Source organism: Staurois parvus, unplaced genomic scaffold (genome assembly GCF_062004578.1).
Source record: "Staurois parvus isolate SC_StPar_1 unplaced genomic scaffold, SC_StPar_1.0 ptg000715l, whole genome shotgun sequence".
Classification (NCBI taxonomy): domain Eukaryota; kingdom Metazoa; phylum Chordata; class Amphibia; order Anura; family Ranidae; genus Staurois; species Staurois parvus.
In genome coordinates this window covers 10996897-11012445 of record NW_028318511.1, presented here as the reverse complement: position 1 = coordinate 11012445, position 15549 = coordinate 10996897, and the positions used below count along the sequence as shown (strand labels likewise).

The window sequence follows — 15549 nt, the reverse complement described above, 5'->3', positions numbered from 1 at the left end:
ATTTACAGAGGCTGGTTTGGGGTGCGCTGCTGTTGCTGCCGTCCCAAAACTAGCTTGCTAGATGGGGGGGGGTGACACCACATTTTACCACACCAAGTGACACCAATCCTAGTGATGCCACTGCCAAATGGAGCACGTTCTCGAGAGGACGTCCATGGACACCCTCCCAGAACTGAAAGACCACACTGTAGCCATCTTTTGGCTATAGCTCAGTCGGGAACAGGTTAAGCTGTATTACTCTGACTAGATGTACTACATTAGAACCTAATATCTGAGTTTTCAGAATGGCTCTGCCCATGGCTGTTATTCATTGTTTTGTTGATTTCTACAGCCTGTACATGCTGTGAATATTTTATTTGTACGCCTTTAAATAAACATATTCAACCATAAAATATGTTTAATGATCTATTAATAATCACAGAGCTACAATATTTGTGTCTGAACCTGGAGTTCATCAATGAGTTCATGTTAATTGTGCAATTTGCTTATTTGGTAAGCAGTTACAAGGTGGATTGTAAAGAAATGAATTGTAGTTACACACCCAATGCAGTCTAGTAAGAGTTCATGTATGACAAACAAGGGTGTGGATCTATATACTTGGAGATCTTTATACTCACTGGCTCCATAGCTCAGGGGTTAGAGCACTGGTCTTGTAAACCAGGGGTCGCGAGTTCAAATCTCGCTGGGGCCTGACTATGCTTTTTTTTTTCCTGTTAACGTGACCCCCTTTGCTTGCCCATGCCTAACAAAGCAAAAGGGTCACTTAACTTCCCACCTTCCCAGCATCTGCTCTGTATGACTTCCAGTATAGGGAAAATAAAGTCCTATGTAAGCTCCAAACTGAATGGTTGGAGCTTACAAAAGGGCGGTGGACTTTTCCACCAGTGAGTCACAGGGTCATCCATCATAAAATTGTTACTTAGTTACATAGTTGGTAAGGTTGAATAAAGACACCAGTCCATGCGTTTCAACCTGTGTGGGTGTGGGTGGGTGTGTGCTCATGTCAAAAACGCTGATCCCATATCCTTGTATACTGTGTTCACAAAGATGCTCATACAGGAGCTTTTGGAAACTATCGATACTTCTTGCTGACACCACCAATTGTGGAAGGGAGTTCCACATCCTTACTGCTCTCACAGTGAAAAAACCCTACGCACTTTAACGCTAAACTGCTTCTCCTGCAATGTCATTGATTGGCCTCATGTCTTCTTATACTCCCTGGGAAGAATAATTTATTCCTTATGCTAGAATGACCACTGAGGTATTTGTATATCGATATCATATCTCCTCTCAAGCCTCTCTTCTCCAGGGAGAATAAGTTTAATGTTTGCAGTCTTTCCTCGTAACGGAGGTCCCCCAGGCCCCTTATTAACTTTGTTGCCCTTCTCTGGACTCACTCCAGTTCTAGCACATCCTTCCTGAAGACTAGTAGCCAGAACTGGACGGCATACTCCAGCTGTGGCAGAACCAGAGTTTTGTAAAGTGGTAGGATTATCGTTTTATGAGTAAATACCCTTTTTTATGCTAAAATTCTACCATCTTTACTTGCTGCAGCTTGGCATTGTATGCCACTGCTGAGTCCGTCATCCACTAGGACCCCCAGATGTTTTCCATCTTGGATTCCCCCAGGGGTTCTTCCTCTAGCGAGTAATTTGCATTAGTATTTTTATCTCCCAAGTTCATTACTTTACATTTTTCAATATTAAACCTCATTTGCCATGTATTTGCCCACTGCTTTATTTTATTGAGGTCTTCTTGTAAAGTTTCTATATCCTGCTGTGAAGTTATTGCCCTACTTAGCATTGTATCATCAACAAAAACTTAGATTGAGCTATTTATACCAACCTCTATATCATTTACTAATACACTAATTAGAATTGGTCCCAGGACAGAGCCCTGGGATACCCCACTAGCCCCTCTAGACCTGTTTGAATACACACTATTTATCACCACCCTTTGGACGTGCCCTTGCAACCAGTTTTCTATCCATGAACAAACCCTATGGTCCATGCCTACAGTCCTCAGTTTGTAAATGAAGCATTGATGGGGAACCGTATAGCAAAATCCAGGTAAACTAAATCCACAGGCCTTCCTTTATTTAGATGGCAGCTTACATCCTCATAGAATGTTAACAGACTGGTTTGGCAAGATCGACCTTTTGTAAAACTATGCTGATTACTACTAAAGATACTGGCCTATAGCTTCCAGGAATATATCTCTGCCCTTTTTAAAATTTTTGTACCATGTTGGCCTTTTGCCATTCAGCTGGTACTATTCCTGTCAGCATACTAGCCTTAAAAATTAGGAATAGCGGTCTGGCTATAACCAGACTGAGTTCTTTGAGGACTCTCGGGTGTAAGTCATCTGGTGCTGGAGATTTATTTGTGTTAAGCTTTTCAAGTCTTTTTCAGACACCGGCTACTGTAAACCACAGGAGTACACTCTGTGATACGCTACTAATGATACAGTCATGATTACTAAACCCCTCCTTTTCCTTAGTAAAAACTGAGGAGAAGAATTTATTTAATGCAGTTGCCTTCTACTTGTCGTTTGTGAACAACGTCCCTTCAGCATCTTTTCTGGGGCCAATATGTTCTGACTTTGCTTTTTTACTATTATAATACTTAAAGAATTTTTTGGGACTGTTTTCCTTTCCTCTGCTATGTGTCTCTCGTGGTCTATCTTAGCTGCCCTGATTCCATTTTTACACTTCTTATTGCAATGACACCTCTGCCTTATGTTTTTTAAAGGCCATTTACTTGCCCTCCAGAGGATTTACCCCCCTTCCTGACCAGGCCATTTTTTGCGATACGGTGCTGTGTTACATTGACTGACAATTGCGCAGTCATTCAACACTGTATGTAAATTAAATTTATGACCTTTTTTTCCCACAAATACAGCTTTCTTTCGGTGGTATTTGATCAGCTGTGCGTTTTTTATTTATTGTGCTATAAACAAAAACAGACCAACAATTTTGAAAATAACAATATTTTTTATTTTTTGCTATAAAACATGGCGGAATATATACTGGAATTTTTATTTATATATTTTGTATACTAGTAACGGCGGCAATCAGCGACTTATAGCGGGACTGCGGCGGGCATTCTGACACTGGGGGGGAACTGACTAATTGCAACTGACACCCCAATAACAGTAATACAGTGATCAGTGCTAATAAAAGGCACTGACACTGTACTAATGACACTGGACAGGAAGGGGTTAACATCTGGGTCAATCAAAGGGTTAACTGTGTACTGGTTTACATAATGTGCTGTGTGTGTTTTACTAGGGAAACATGCTGCTGTGTATTTCTCTGCTGTACAGAGAAATACACAGCAGCACGTTCTTGCTGGCAGAAGAGAGACCTGTGTTGTTTACACACAGGTCTCTCCCCTGTCAGTGTTACTCCGTCCAGGACCCGGTAATTGACATCTGTAGCTGCCAATGTCTGCACAAGTAGGGCAGCGCGCGCACGCACGCACGCGCGTCCCCTACCCGGAAATGAAAATCACATATGTATACGTGATTTTGAGCAGCCCTGCCGTTCTGTAGCAGTATTTCTACTATAGGGCAGAGGGCAAGTGGTTAATATGTCTTTTAACAGTAAAGTTTGGCCACCCAGGTTTAACCTTAGCTCTTTTATATTTCTTGCCCATTGAAATACACTGAACGATACCTCTATTTAATATGTTCCTAAGTACTCCCATTTTTCCTCAGTGTTCAATGTTTCTAGGATTTGGTCACATTTATTATCTTGTAGTACTGAGCACAGTTTAGAAAAGTTAACTTTTGAAATTTAGCGTTCTTGTACTACCCATGTGTCTCCTCTTCCTATGATTAATGCTAAAAGTAATTATCCTGTGATCACTGGTTCCCAAGTTGTCCTGTATTTCCACATCTATGGTCTATGTGGCTGTGTTTTTGTTTTTGTTTAGCCAGCCCAGTTTCCTAGGTTTTAGGTATTTTGGTTATAGCACCCTCTGACCTTCTCTTATTGTTGGCTATTGCTTCCTTTGATCCCCCCCCACTACCTAGTTTAGAAGCCCCTCTAACTTTTTGGCCATCATTCTCTCCCCCAGCAGAGTTGCACCCTCGTCATTAAGGTGCAGTCCATCCCTACTATAGAGCTGGTAACCGAGCGAGAGGTAAGGCCAGTGTTCCCTCTTTCCTGCACCAATTCCTCAGCCAATTGTCAATTTCTCTTAGCACCTGCTGCCTCTCTAATGTGGCTCGAGGTACAGGCAGTATCTCTGGGAATACCACCTTGGAGGTCTTTTTCTTCAATATAGCCCCTAAGTCCCTGAAATCATTTTTAAGGTCACTCCACCTTCCTTTAACTCTGTCATTGGTCCTAATGTGCACTATGACAGTTGGGTCCTCCCCACCCAACAATCTGTCCATCCAATCCATGATATGCTGAATCTATATACTTGGTAAACAACATAATGTTAGGTGATTGCGGTCTTTGTGACAAATTTCCCTATCTGTCCTCCTAATAATTGAGCCCTCTACCACCAGTATCTGCCTAGCCCTGGCTGTATCCTTGCCCCCTTCCTTTCCGAAGCAGTCATTCCCCTGGCAACTAGGGGAGGGAGACCTTTCCATTCGTGCCACCTCTGAGCTGATATCCCCAACATCATGCAATTTGGCATATTTGTTGGGATGTTTCAACTCAGGGCTAGACTCTCTAAGGCTCTTCCCTCTACCCCTCCTTCTATCCGTCACCCAGCTACCTACCTCTGGCTCCTGCACCTCCAAATCCTCTCCCCCCTCTATACTGGCCCCCGCCAGCACCTGCTGGATAATGTTCTAGCTCCTTTCCATGTTCATTCTTAGTGTTGCCACCTGATTCTCTAGATCCAGGATCTGAGCTTCCAGAGAAACAGCTAGCTCACACCTTGCACAGCAGTATTCACCCTCGAATGGCCCTTCAAGGAACCTATACATGGAGCAAGATGTGCACTGGGTTGTGTCACCAATCTTGTTGGACATTTTACCCTCTTACCTAATGGGGATATTCTAGGAAAAACATTTTTTTCTTTAACATATATAAGTATTCTAGACCTCCTTGCTTAACCCTAATCTGTTTGGGATACTACAAATTACCCGCAAAACTCCAATTAAATCCAAGTCCCACTGTCCCAGCACTACAAGTTTCTCCACATTACTCCCAGCTCTCCAAGTTACTCAGAACACTCCCACGTTACTTCATACACTCCTGAATAACTTCCAACACTCCCAAGTTACTCCCAATCTCCAAGTTACTTCCAATATACCTGGTACTCTAAGCAACTTGCAGTACTCCAATGTGCCCCCCAAAAAATGTCAAGTTACCCAAATTACTCTACTTGCTCCAAATTACCCCAGTACTCCAAGTTACTGCAAAAATACTCTCAGTACTCCGTGTTACCCAAAAATATTCCCAAAAATACTCCCAGTACTCCAAAAGTACTCCCAGTACTCCAAATTACCCCCCCCCCCAGTACTCCAAGTTACTCCAAAAATACTCCCAGTACTCCAAGCTACTCCAAAAATACTCCCAGTACTCCAAGTTACTACAAAAATACTCACAGTACTTCAAGTTACTCCAAAAGTACTCCCAGTACTCGAAGTTACTCCCAGTACTCTAAGTTACTCCAAAAATAATCCCAGTACTCCAAGCTACTCTAAAAATACTCCCAGTACTCCAAATTTAAACAACAAAATATAGAATACTCCAAGTTACTCCCAGTGCTTCAATAATATTCACATTGCCTTGTTTTGTACTCACAAAGCTCCCACAGTACCCCCAGCTCTGGTGGTCAGTCCTGTCACTGTGTTACACTCTCACCATGCCTGGAGCTTCACCTGTCTGCATCAGTTTGTCTCCTTTCTCATGGCTTGCTGACTCACCTTTCAACCAGTCCCTCTGCCTCCCTCCTCCCACTGCAGGCCCTCTTCTCACAGATTCCCTGTGCCTCCAGCATCTGGTAATTCCAACTAACAGCCTGCCTCAGCGTGCTGTCCCATTGTTACCATACTGTAGAATTTAAATATTAAATCATTATTAAATTGTGTAAAGCTTGTCGCCCAAAAAGGAGCAGGAGCTTCAAACGCTCATAGAGCGGCCCAATGAAGTGAAAGGGCTGCCCTATATGCAACACACGGAATTGCGTAAAAATCGTCCCCACAAATTGCAAGCAGGAACATAAATTCCTGCTACACGAAATATGAATGGGACCTAAAACAAGTGCCCTCTTTAGCTGCAGCCAGTTTGGAGTAGATCACATACCTGGAGACTTTTGAAAATCTGATTTCCTGAGAGCAGGGATGGAGTATGGATAGGTGGGGCTAATAGGAGCATGTATATTGTGGCAGGGCATGGCGGGTGTGGCACCATTTGTGCTAACAGCAGGAGAGAGCCTATAGCCTACCTACAGAGTAAAAGAGTCAGAAATATGTAACGTACATAGCACAGGGGTCCAGGTTGGGTAAAGTACATAGTGCAGAGGTCAGTGTTGGGTAAAGTACATAGTGCAGAAGTCAGGGTTGGGTAAAGTGCATAGTGCAGAGGTCAGGGTTGGGTAAAGTACATAGTGCAGAGGTCACGGTTGGGTAAAGTACATACTGCTTGGGTCTGGAGTGGATAACTTACATAGTGCAGGGGTCAGGAGTGTAATGTACAACATGTGGGGGTCAGGTGTGTTACCTGCATAGTACAGGAGTCAGACTTTTATACAGGCTAGGGACTAGAAACCCCTGTGATTCTCTTCACCTCCACCCTCTTATGTATAGCACAGCAGTACCACCTATGTACAGACTCCATACAACTTGCATACACATACAGAAAAATACATGTAACATACATTCGCACTACATACAACATAGATACACACTGCATCCACATACACACACAAACACTTGCCACTCTGGTAGCATCGACAGTTCCCTGTGTCCCCACTCCTGACGGTAAAGTTTGTTTTCACCCCAGGGGCAGTTCACCCCCACCCACTCCTCTCCAGCCAATATTTACTGGCAATTACTGGCAGGGCCAATGTGTACATGACTCAAAAAATGGCATCACACACACCACGCTTATATTCCAGAATAGAATTTCTGACAGGTCGGTTGTACAGATCATCTTTTGTACAACCACCCTGCCTATACGAGATTCTAAATTCGGTTGTTCCCTGCTGAAAGGGTACTAGCTTAGGAGGTTAATAATATCTATAAGTATATGCATACATACACTTCCAGTTCCAACACTGTGCCCCCTTCAAATAGCCCTTCCAATATTAAAAAGAATCATAAACCAATTTAAATAATACTGGGGATTGAGCAAAAAACTAAAGGCATCCACCACCTTTAAATATACAGTGGGGCAAAAAAGTATTTAGTCAGCCACCACTTGTGCAAGTTCTCCCACTTAAAAAGATGAGAGAGGCCTGTAATTGGCATCATAGGTAGACCTCAACTATGAGAGACAAAATGAGAAAAAAAATCCAAACAATCGCATTGGCTGATTTGGAAAGAATTTATTTGCGGAATTTAAGTGGGAGAACTTGCACAATTGGTGGCTGACTAAATACCTTTTTGCCCCACTGTATTTTTAAAATGGAGCTCTGGTCAGTAAAAAATTAAAAGTAAGCAGCTACAAAAACTGTAGCTCCTGACTTTTAAATAACAACCACTCACCTGTCCTACGATACAGCGGTGTGTTCATATGAGCCTGGTTCACCAGCCACTCTCTCTTCCCTGAGCCAGCATCTTAAGTGTGCAAGCTGTCACAGCTGGGTGCCCACTGTGCATGCGCAGTCCTGTTGCCTTCTGGGACCTCATGTGTCCCAGAAGACTGCGTGGAGGGAGTGAGGGAGGCCAACTATCGCTTCTCATTCCCCAAGCAGTTGGAATGGAAGTAAAAGTGGGCACCTGTCACAATCGGGTACCCGCTCCCCAAAAGTGCCAATTCTTCACAGGGAGTGGGGAACCAGTCCTTAAAGTTGAACTTTCCCTTTTGGGTGGAGCTCCGCTTGAGGTTTACTGACTCACCATAGAAGTTCATAAGGTGCTTTCCTCGTAACCAAAATATTGGTCCATCATAAATTCAAAGACAAAGGAAAGTTGAAAGTAGTTACTAAAGAAGGACTAGGCAGCGTAACTTCCAGCCAATTTATTAATTCAATACAAAGCCATATAAAAACCCCTAGAAATAATACCTCCATTATTTACCAATTTAAAAAAAATGACATTTTAATTAAAAAACAATCATCAATTGCTTACACATACCAGAAGGTCACAGAGAAGCATAGATCCCTAAGGGAAACTGTACTATACCACTGTTGCAAAGTTGTGCAATCAAAACATGTATGAAATAAGGGAATCCACAGGAATAGGTCAAGCTGCAATGACCAATGGACCTTATTAAACCAGCTGTCAAATCAATAAAATTATTATCACATAATGTATGAAAACTGGATCTTCATAGTAGGTGGTTTAGGTGCCCCTGATGACATTACCAGTGATGAAACGCATAGGGTGGAGCCATGCGCACACGCTACTGGCCATTTTGGAAACTGGAAAAATTGGAAATTTTGCCTATCTATGCGCAATGATGTTTGTTCTTATGTGAGTTCAACCATACTTCAAATAAATGTTGTCTTAATGGTTTTGCACTCTTTTTTTGCATATTTCTTACCACAAGTCTGAACCCTATCTGGAGTGGTGTAGTTACCCTAATTAGGGTCCATTGCTTGGAGGAACTTTTCATTTCTCTCTTGGTGATCTGGAGGAGGATCCGGTTGTCCAGCTTTCTGGGTTGTTTACAACAAAACATGATTGACCACTCTTAACCACTTCCTGTCCGGACACTTTTACCCCCTTCCTGTCCAGGGCAATTTTCAGCTTTCAGCGCTATCACACTTTGAATGACAATTGCACGGTCATGCAATACTGTACCCATATGAATTTTTTACCATTTTTTTGAGACAGATAAAGCTTTATTTTGGTGGTATTTATTCACCGCTGGGATTTTTATTTTTTTTACTATGTAAATGAAAAGGTCCAAAAATTTTGAAAAAAAGTGTTTTTTTTAATAAAATGTTGCAAATAAATAATATTTCATCCTAAATCTTGGCCAAAATGTATCCGTTATTTTTTTAGTAAAAAAAAAAAATCCAAATTAGTTTATAACCAAAAATTATAATTTTTAAACATTTTTTTTTACATTTTTATTTTATTTTTTGATATTATTTTTTATTTTTATTTTTATTTTACATACTGTCACCCTAGCAGTACAGTGTCACCATGTGGACACTGTACTACTTGTGGGGGGTGATGAAGATTTTTTTTTTTTTTTACACTGATTGCTTTTACACCCATATAGGATGTAAAAGCAATCATTTCTCTTTCTCTCTGTCTGCATTCTTGCAGTCATTGAGAAATACTGAGTGAGCTGTGATTGGTCACAGCTTGTCACATGGTACAAGGCTGTTGTGAATAGCCTTGTACCATGTGACCTCTGTGATCATTCACAGATTTCACACGTAGTAAGCAATGATGTCACAAGTGACATCTTGCTTACTACTTTGCATGTGATCACTGATTCGCCAATCAGTGATCACATGACCGGGACCTCGTACAGAGGTCCCGTCCGACGATCGGTGTTTCACTGTGTCGGGAGGACACAGCGGACACGGGATCGCGGTGGTGCGCGCTCCTAGGGAGCGCGCACAGCTAGAAAAGGCGGGTGCCGTTTAGGAACGGCAACCCGCCCCTGGACTGCCACCGCCCTGCCGTTTATAAACAGCAGGCGGATGGCAAGAGGTTAACAGGGGGTCATGCCTTTCTGGTAAGCCTTTCGTATGAGTGGTTGGTGACACAGCTGTCGTTGGATTTCCTTTGTTTCATCACAGCCTCTGGGGACTTTTTCTTTATCTGAATTTTTTGATGGACTATTTTTTGTATAACACATTTTCACTGTTTTTTTTCACTAACCATTTGTCACTTTATTAAGCGCTGCACTTTATGTATATATAGGTGGTTTAGTATTGTTTAAACAGCTTAAAAAAAAGTGATGAATAACTATCTAAATTGTAAATGGAACATCTTTGGAATCATACAGTTGCAAGAAAAAGTATGTGAACCCCTTGGGATTACGTGGAGTTTTGCATGAATTGGGCATAAAATGTGCTCTGAACGTCATCTAAGTCACAACAATAGAAGAACACAGTCTGCTGAACATAATACTACACAAACATTAGATGTTGCCACGGTTTAATTGCACATAACATGTAAACATTCACAGTGCAGGGAGGAAAAAGTATGTGAGGCCCTAGCTTAATGACTTCTCCCAGAGCTAATTGGAGCCAGGAGTGAGCCAACCTTGACTCCAATCAGTGTGATGATATTGGATGTGTTGCTGACAGCTGTCCTGCCCTTAAAAAACACACACCTGTTTTGGGTTTACTGGTTTCAAGAAGCACTGTCTGATGTGAACAATGCCTCGTAGAAAAGAGCTCTCAGAAGACCTACGATCAAGAATTGTTGACTTGCATGAAGCTGGAAAGGGTTACAAAAGTATCTCCAAAAGCCTTGATGTTCATGTGTCCATGGTAACACAGACTGTCTACAAATGGAGAAAGTTTAGCACTGTTGCTACTCTCCCTAGGCGTGGTCATCCTGTAAAAATGACTGCAAGAGCACAGCGCAGAATGCTGCACGAGGTAAAGAAGAATCCCAGAGTGTCAGCCAAAGACCTACAGAAATCTCTGGCACATGCTAACATTTTTGTTGACACATCTACAATAAGGAAAACATTAAACAAGAATGGAGTACATGGGAGGACACCACGGAGGAAGCCATTGCTGTCCAAAAAGAATATTGCAGCACGTTTGAAGTTTGCAAAAGAGCACCTGCATGTTCCACAGCACTACTGGCAAAATATACTGTGGACAGATGAAACCAAGATTGAGTTGTTTGGGAAGAACACACAACACTATGTGTGGAGAAAAAAAGGCACAGCACACCAACATCAAAACCTCATCCCCACTGTAAAACATGGCAGAGGGAGCATCATGGTTTGGGGCTGCTTTGCTGCCTCAGGGCCTGGACGGATTGTTGTCAATAATGGGAAAATGAATTCCAAAGTTTATCAAGACATTTTGCAGGAAAACGTACGACCATCTGTCCGCCTACTGAAGCTCCGCAGAGGATGGGTGATGCAACAGGACAATGACCCAAAGCATACAAGTAATTCAACAAAACAATGGCTGCAACAATGGAGTCCTGACCTCAACCCGATTGAAATGCTGTGGCATGACCTTAAGAGAGCGATTCACACCAGACATCCCAAGAATATTGCTATACTGAAACAGTTTTGTGAAGAGGAGTGGTCCAAAATTACTCCAGATCATTGTGCAGGTCTGATCTGCAACTACAGGAAACGTTTGGTTGAGGTTATTGCTGCCAAAGGAGGGTCAACCAGTTATTAAGTCCAAAGGTTCACATACTTTTTCCTCCCTGCACTGTGAATGTTTACATGTTATGTGCAATTAAACCATGGCAACATCTAATGTCTGAGTAGTATTATGTTCAGCAGACTGTGTTCTTCTATTGTTGTGACTTAGATGACGTTCAGAGCACATTTTATGCTCAATTCATGCAAAACTCCACGTAATCCCAAGGGGTTCACATACTTTTTCTTGCAACTGTATATTAGTTATGGTGTGATGCCACATGGCCCACGGGATGAAATGATCCCAATAGAGCATCTACATATAGTGAGGTTCCTATTGAAGTGGAAAAAACAGTGGATTGATCGTGGATTGGAGGTCATGTGCCTTATTGTAGAGGAAGAAAAGAGGCAACTGGCTAACCTCCAAACCCAAACCGATGATGGCACTAAAGAGCGCAAACCATTTAAGGAAAGACTAGAGTTTAGGAAATATAATGACCTCTTAAATAAAGAGATTGAACACAAAAGAATTTATGTTTGGCTAAGAGCCCAGTCATACCTGTGTGATTTCAGGTGCGATTGGAAAATTGAAATCGCACTTGAAATCGCAGCTAATGAATGTGAATGTCAGTGTCTAAACATGCACGATTTGCTGCAGCGTGACTTCTAAAGTAGCTCTTTCATTCATTTTTCTGAAGTTTTGTTGCAATTTCAATTGTTGCAAGAAATTGTTGAAAATCTTCACAAGTAACAATTAAGTCTTTAGAAATTGCACCTGAAATCGCGCTGAAATTGCACACAAATCGCACAATTTTAAATCACAGCGGTGTGACCAGTAAATAGGCAGGCTAAATTTAAGTGGGACCGTGAAGATTTGGAGAAAGGGGGAATTTTCGGACAAAAGTCTATTTACTGTACAGCCACCTGCCCATATAGCTGTATACAGCTTCTGATCAGCCCCACATGAAAAACTGACAAACTGACTCCAACTAGTCGTGACATTGAGGCAGGGACAAATTATGCTTTTGATTGGTCTTTGCATGCTCCCTTGTCTGGGTTGAGGTACCGATCCACACAGCTCACTTGGAGCTAGAGAAGGTGGAGGTCAGCGGTGTCACTAGTTTAGAGCAGCTGAGGAATGAGCTGAACTGTCACAAGGTATAGACAAAGATTTACATAGAGAACCCTCCTGTACTCTGACACCCACCATTCCCACTCATTGCTCCATGACTTAATTGACATGGGCAGGAGCCTGAATTCCACTTTTAACTACTTCTAGTCAGAATGGCAAATTGTTTTGCAGTGTGGTTTTGATTTTCCTATGTATCAGAGACCCGGATTGTACTGAAGAGTTTATAAGCCGACTCATAGCTTGCATAGTTAGAAGCTGTAAAGCACAACCATTGTGCAGCAAAGCAGATACAGAGACTGACTATGTAGTCATCAAATATGCCTGCCCTTATGTATGTATTTGTATCATTACAAACTGTTATACGTTTTTGTTTTTTTAAACATGTCAGAAGCTAAGGTCTAATACTTACATAAGATGATGTATCCTTATCTTGAAAAGTTTGCCTTCTCTCCTTTTTTCTGGTTCCATTGCCAATGCCCTCGCTTTCCTGTTTTTGGATGGTTGCTTGCATTAGCACGGTCCAATGGAGCAACCCGCTCGTTCACGTGGTCAGCTCAACTGGAAAGGTAAAGACACAGAGGATGCTGCCTCTGTCAGTGTAGGGCAGTGGCCAGGCGTTGAAGTTGTGCAGTGAATGATGAGGCAGGTAGTCCCAATGACTGCTGTCAGCTATTAGTGACATTAGGAGTATGTCACACAGGAAACTGTTGATGTATATTTATCAAAAAGTAAGTTGTAATATACTTTGATATAAGCAATCTATTACAATGTGATGTTTAAAACTATACAGATGTATTTATGTAAAAAAAATATCAGGCTTTGGTAATACATAAAGTGGTTGTAAAGGCTCAAGGTTTTTTACTTTCATGTTTTCTATGCATGAAGGTAAAAAACCTTCTGTGTGCAACAGCCCCCCCAATCCTTACCTGAGCCCCCTGCAATCCAACGACGTTCTTGAAAGCCTCTGATGTCTGGGGACTCTTCCTTCTCATTGGCTGAGAAATTGTCAATCACAGCCAGTTAACCAATAAGGAGAGAGTGCGGGGCAGGGCCAAGCATCAGCGGGGACCCAAAAAGATGAAAACCATTACTCAGAGCTGGTAAGTATAGACATGTTGTTATTTAAAAAAAAAAAAAAAAGCTTTAGTGTCACTTTAAGAGTTTAAACCATTGACACCTATTAGTTATATTATTTACATAATCTCATCTCTGAAAGGTGTATATCTACGAAAGAAATCCCAAAGACTATGCATTGCTTTTAATAACAGATAAAGGTGGTAATTGTTTTGTGGGATGAGCGTTAACCTCCTTAGCGGAGCTCGGGGTAAATTTCAATACCAAGAGCGGTAACCCCCGAGCTACACTCGGGCTTACCATACGACGTTGCTCAGGGAGTCCCTGCAGCACTTACCTTGTCCTTCGCTCCCGCGATGTGTCCCCTGCAGAATCTCCGGCCATCTACTCCGGCCGATGCCGGCATCCGGCTTCTGTGTTCCGGTCCCTGTGACGTCAGGACGTATGGGCGCCGGCGGGAAATTTGACATTTTTAAAAAATTTCATTTTTGCTGTCATTGCTGTTTCAATGCATTTCACATATATTTTGTCCCTACTGCTTTGTCCTGTGCCCTGCCTGCATTTTGACTGTTCTTTCTGCTTGGAAACTTAGAGAAGTCCATGGCGTCCAAACAGCATCCCTTTACGTCGAAAGCGGTTTTAGAACAGCGATAGCAAATCAGAACCACTTGCAGAATTGAGTGATAATGATTTGTGGGGAAATTCGTCATCAGACACTGAAAACGATTTTGCGACTTTGCTCAACGATATGCGAATTTGCCTCTGTATTTCAAATTTCAGTGTTTTTGGTTTGATTATATTATTGAATTAAATTTATTATTATTATATTATTATTTTTTATGATTATTTATTAAATTATAATTTATGATTTCGTGTTTCAAGTTTTATCATATCCGGAATGTTTACTAGACTCTTGTTCGTACAGATTTCAGTGAGTTATTCCTAAAAATTACAGCCTACAATAAAAAAACTACATATTTCCATGCAAAAAATGGTACCGCTTACAGCACAAAAAATCGGAAAGAATCATACCGCCTAGGAGGTTAAGCTGGGTACAAATGTACTGAAATTAGTCTGCTTCAGCAGGAACCCGCTGAATTTAAAGTGTGTGTATTCCTCTCCATTCAATACAAGCCGGGTCTAATGACTGGCATCTGTCAAATGGTCCTGCTGGAAGACCAGCCTTTGATCAGTGGTCTGCAGCACTGATCAGTGTATTTTGATGGGGGACTCCCTGCTGTCAGAATACAATGGCGCAGCAGGGGGAAATCCCTGCATTCACATTACTTGTGTGCATGCAGGGATCTGAGAGGGTTTTTTTTTGTGTTCAATCAGTTGGTTGAACACAAAAAAAAACCCTATGTGTATAGTCAACATACTAAACTGTGCTTTACATTACAATCTTTACTTGTCTGCTGCAGACTGGAAAAAACTTATGTATGCCAAACATAGGTATATACACAAAAACAGGTAAATACCTACAGGCTCCATAGCTCAGGGGTTAGAGCACTGGTCTTGTAAACCAGGGGTCGCGAGTTCAAATCTCGCTGGGGCCTTTAACCATTTTTTAAAAGTGTATTAATTATAGAAATTACTACTTTGGAGTCAGACCAAATAAATAGATCCCTGTTAGAACCATTTAACTCTGGGACTACGGACATTTACTGGGCATGATCTCATTCATTTATGCAAAACTCACAAATACTCCAAAACCCTTCTCACTCTGAAAAAAGATGCATGAGTACGAAAGTGGAAAGCAAAAGAAAACTTACTCCCCAAATGTCTGTGCTATAGTATAAATATAAATTATGACTTTGGTTATATTTAGCACCACCCAAGGTTGTTTGCCACTTACCCCCAGATTATGATTATTGGGCTCCATTCACGAAGCGGTATCTATCACTTTCCCTTC

General features: G+C 41.8%; 2 non-coding genes across 2 annotated transcripts; both read left to right on the top strand.

The window, feature by feature from the left end:
- Positions 1 to 618: 618 nt before the first annotated feature.
- On the top strand, positions 619 to 691 carry TRNAT-UGU (transfer RNA threonine (anticodon UGU)). Its single transcript has one exon. It is a non-coding gene; the product is annotated as a tRNA-Thr (tRNA).
- Positions 692 to 15120: 14429 nt separating this feature from the next.
- On the top strand, positions 15121 to 15193 carry TRNAT-UGU (transfer RNA threonine (anticodon UGU)). Its single transcript has one exon. It is a non-coding gene; the product is annotated as a tRNA-Thr (tRNA).
- Positions 15194 to 15549: the final 356 nt, after the last annotated feature.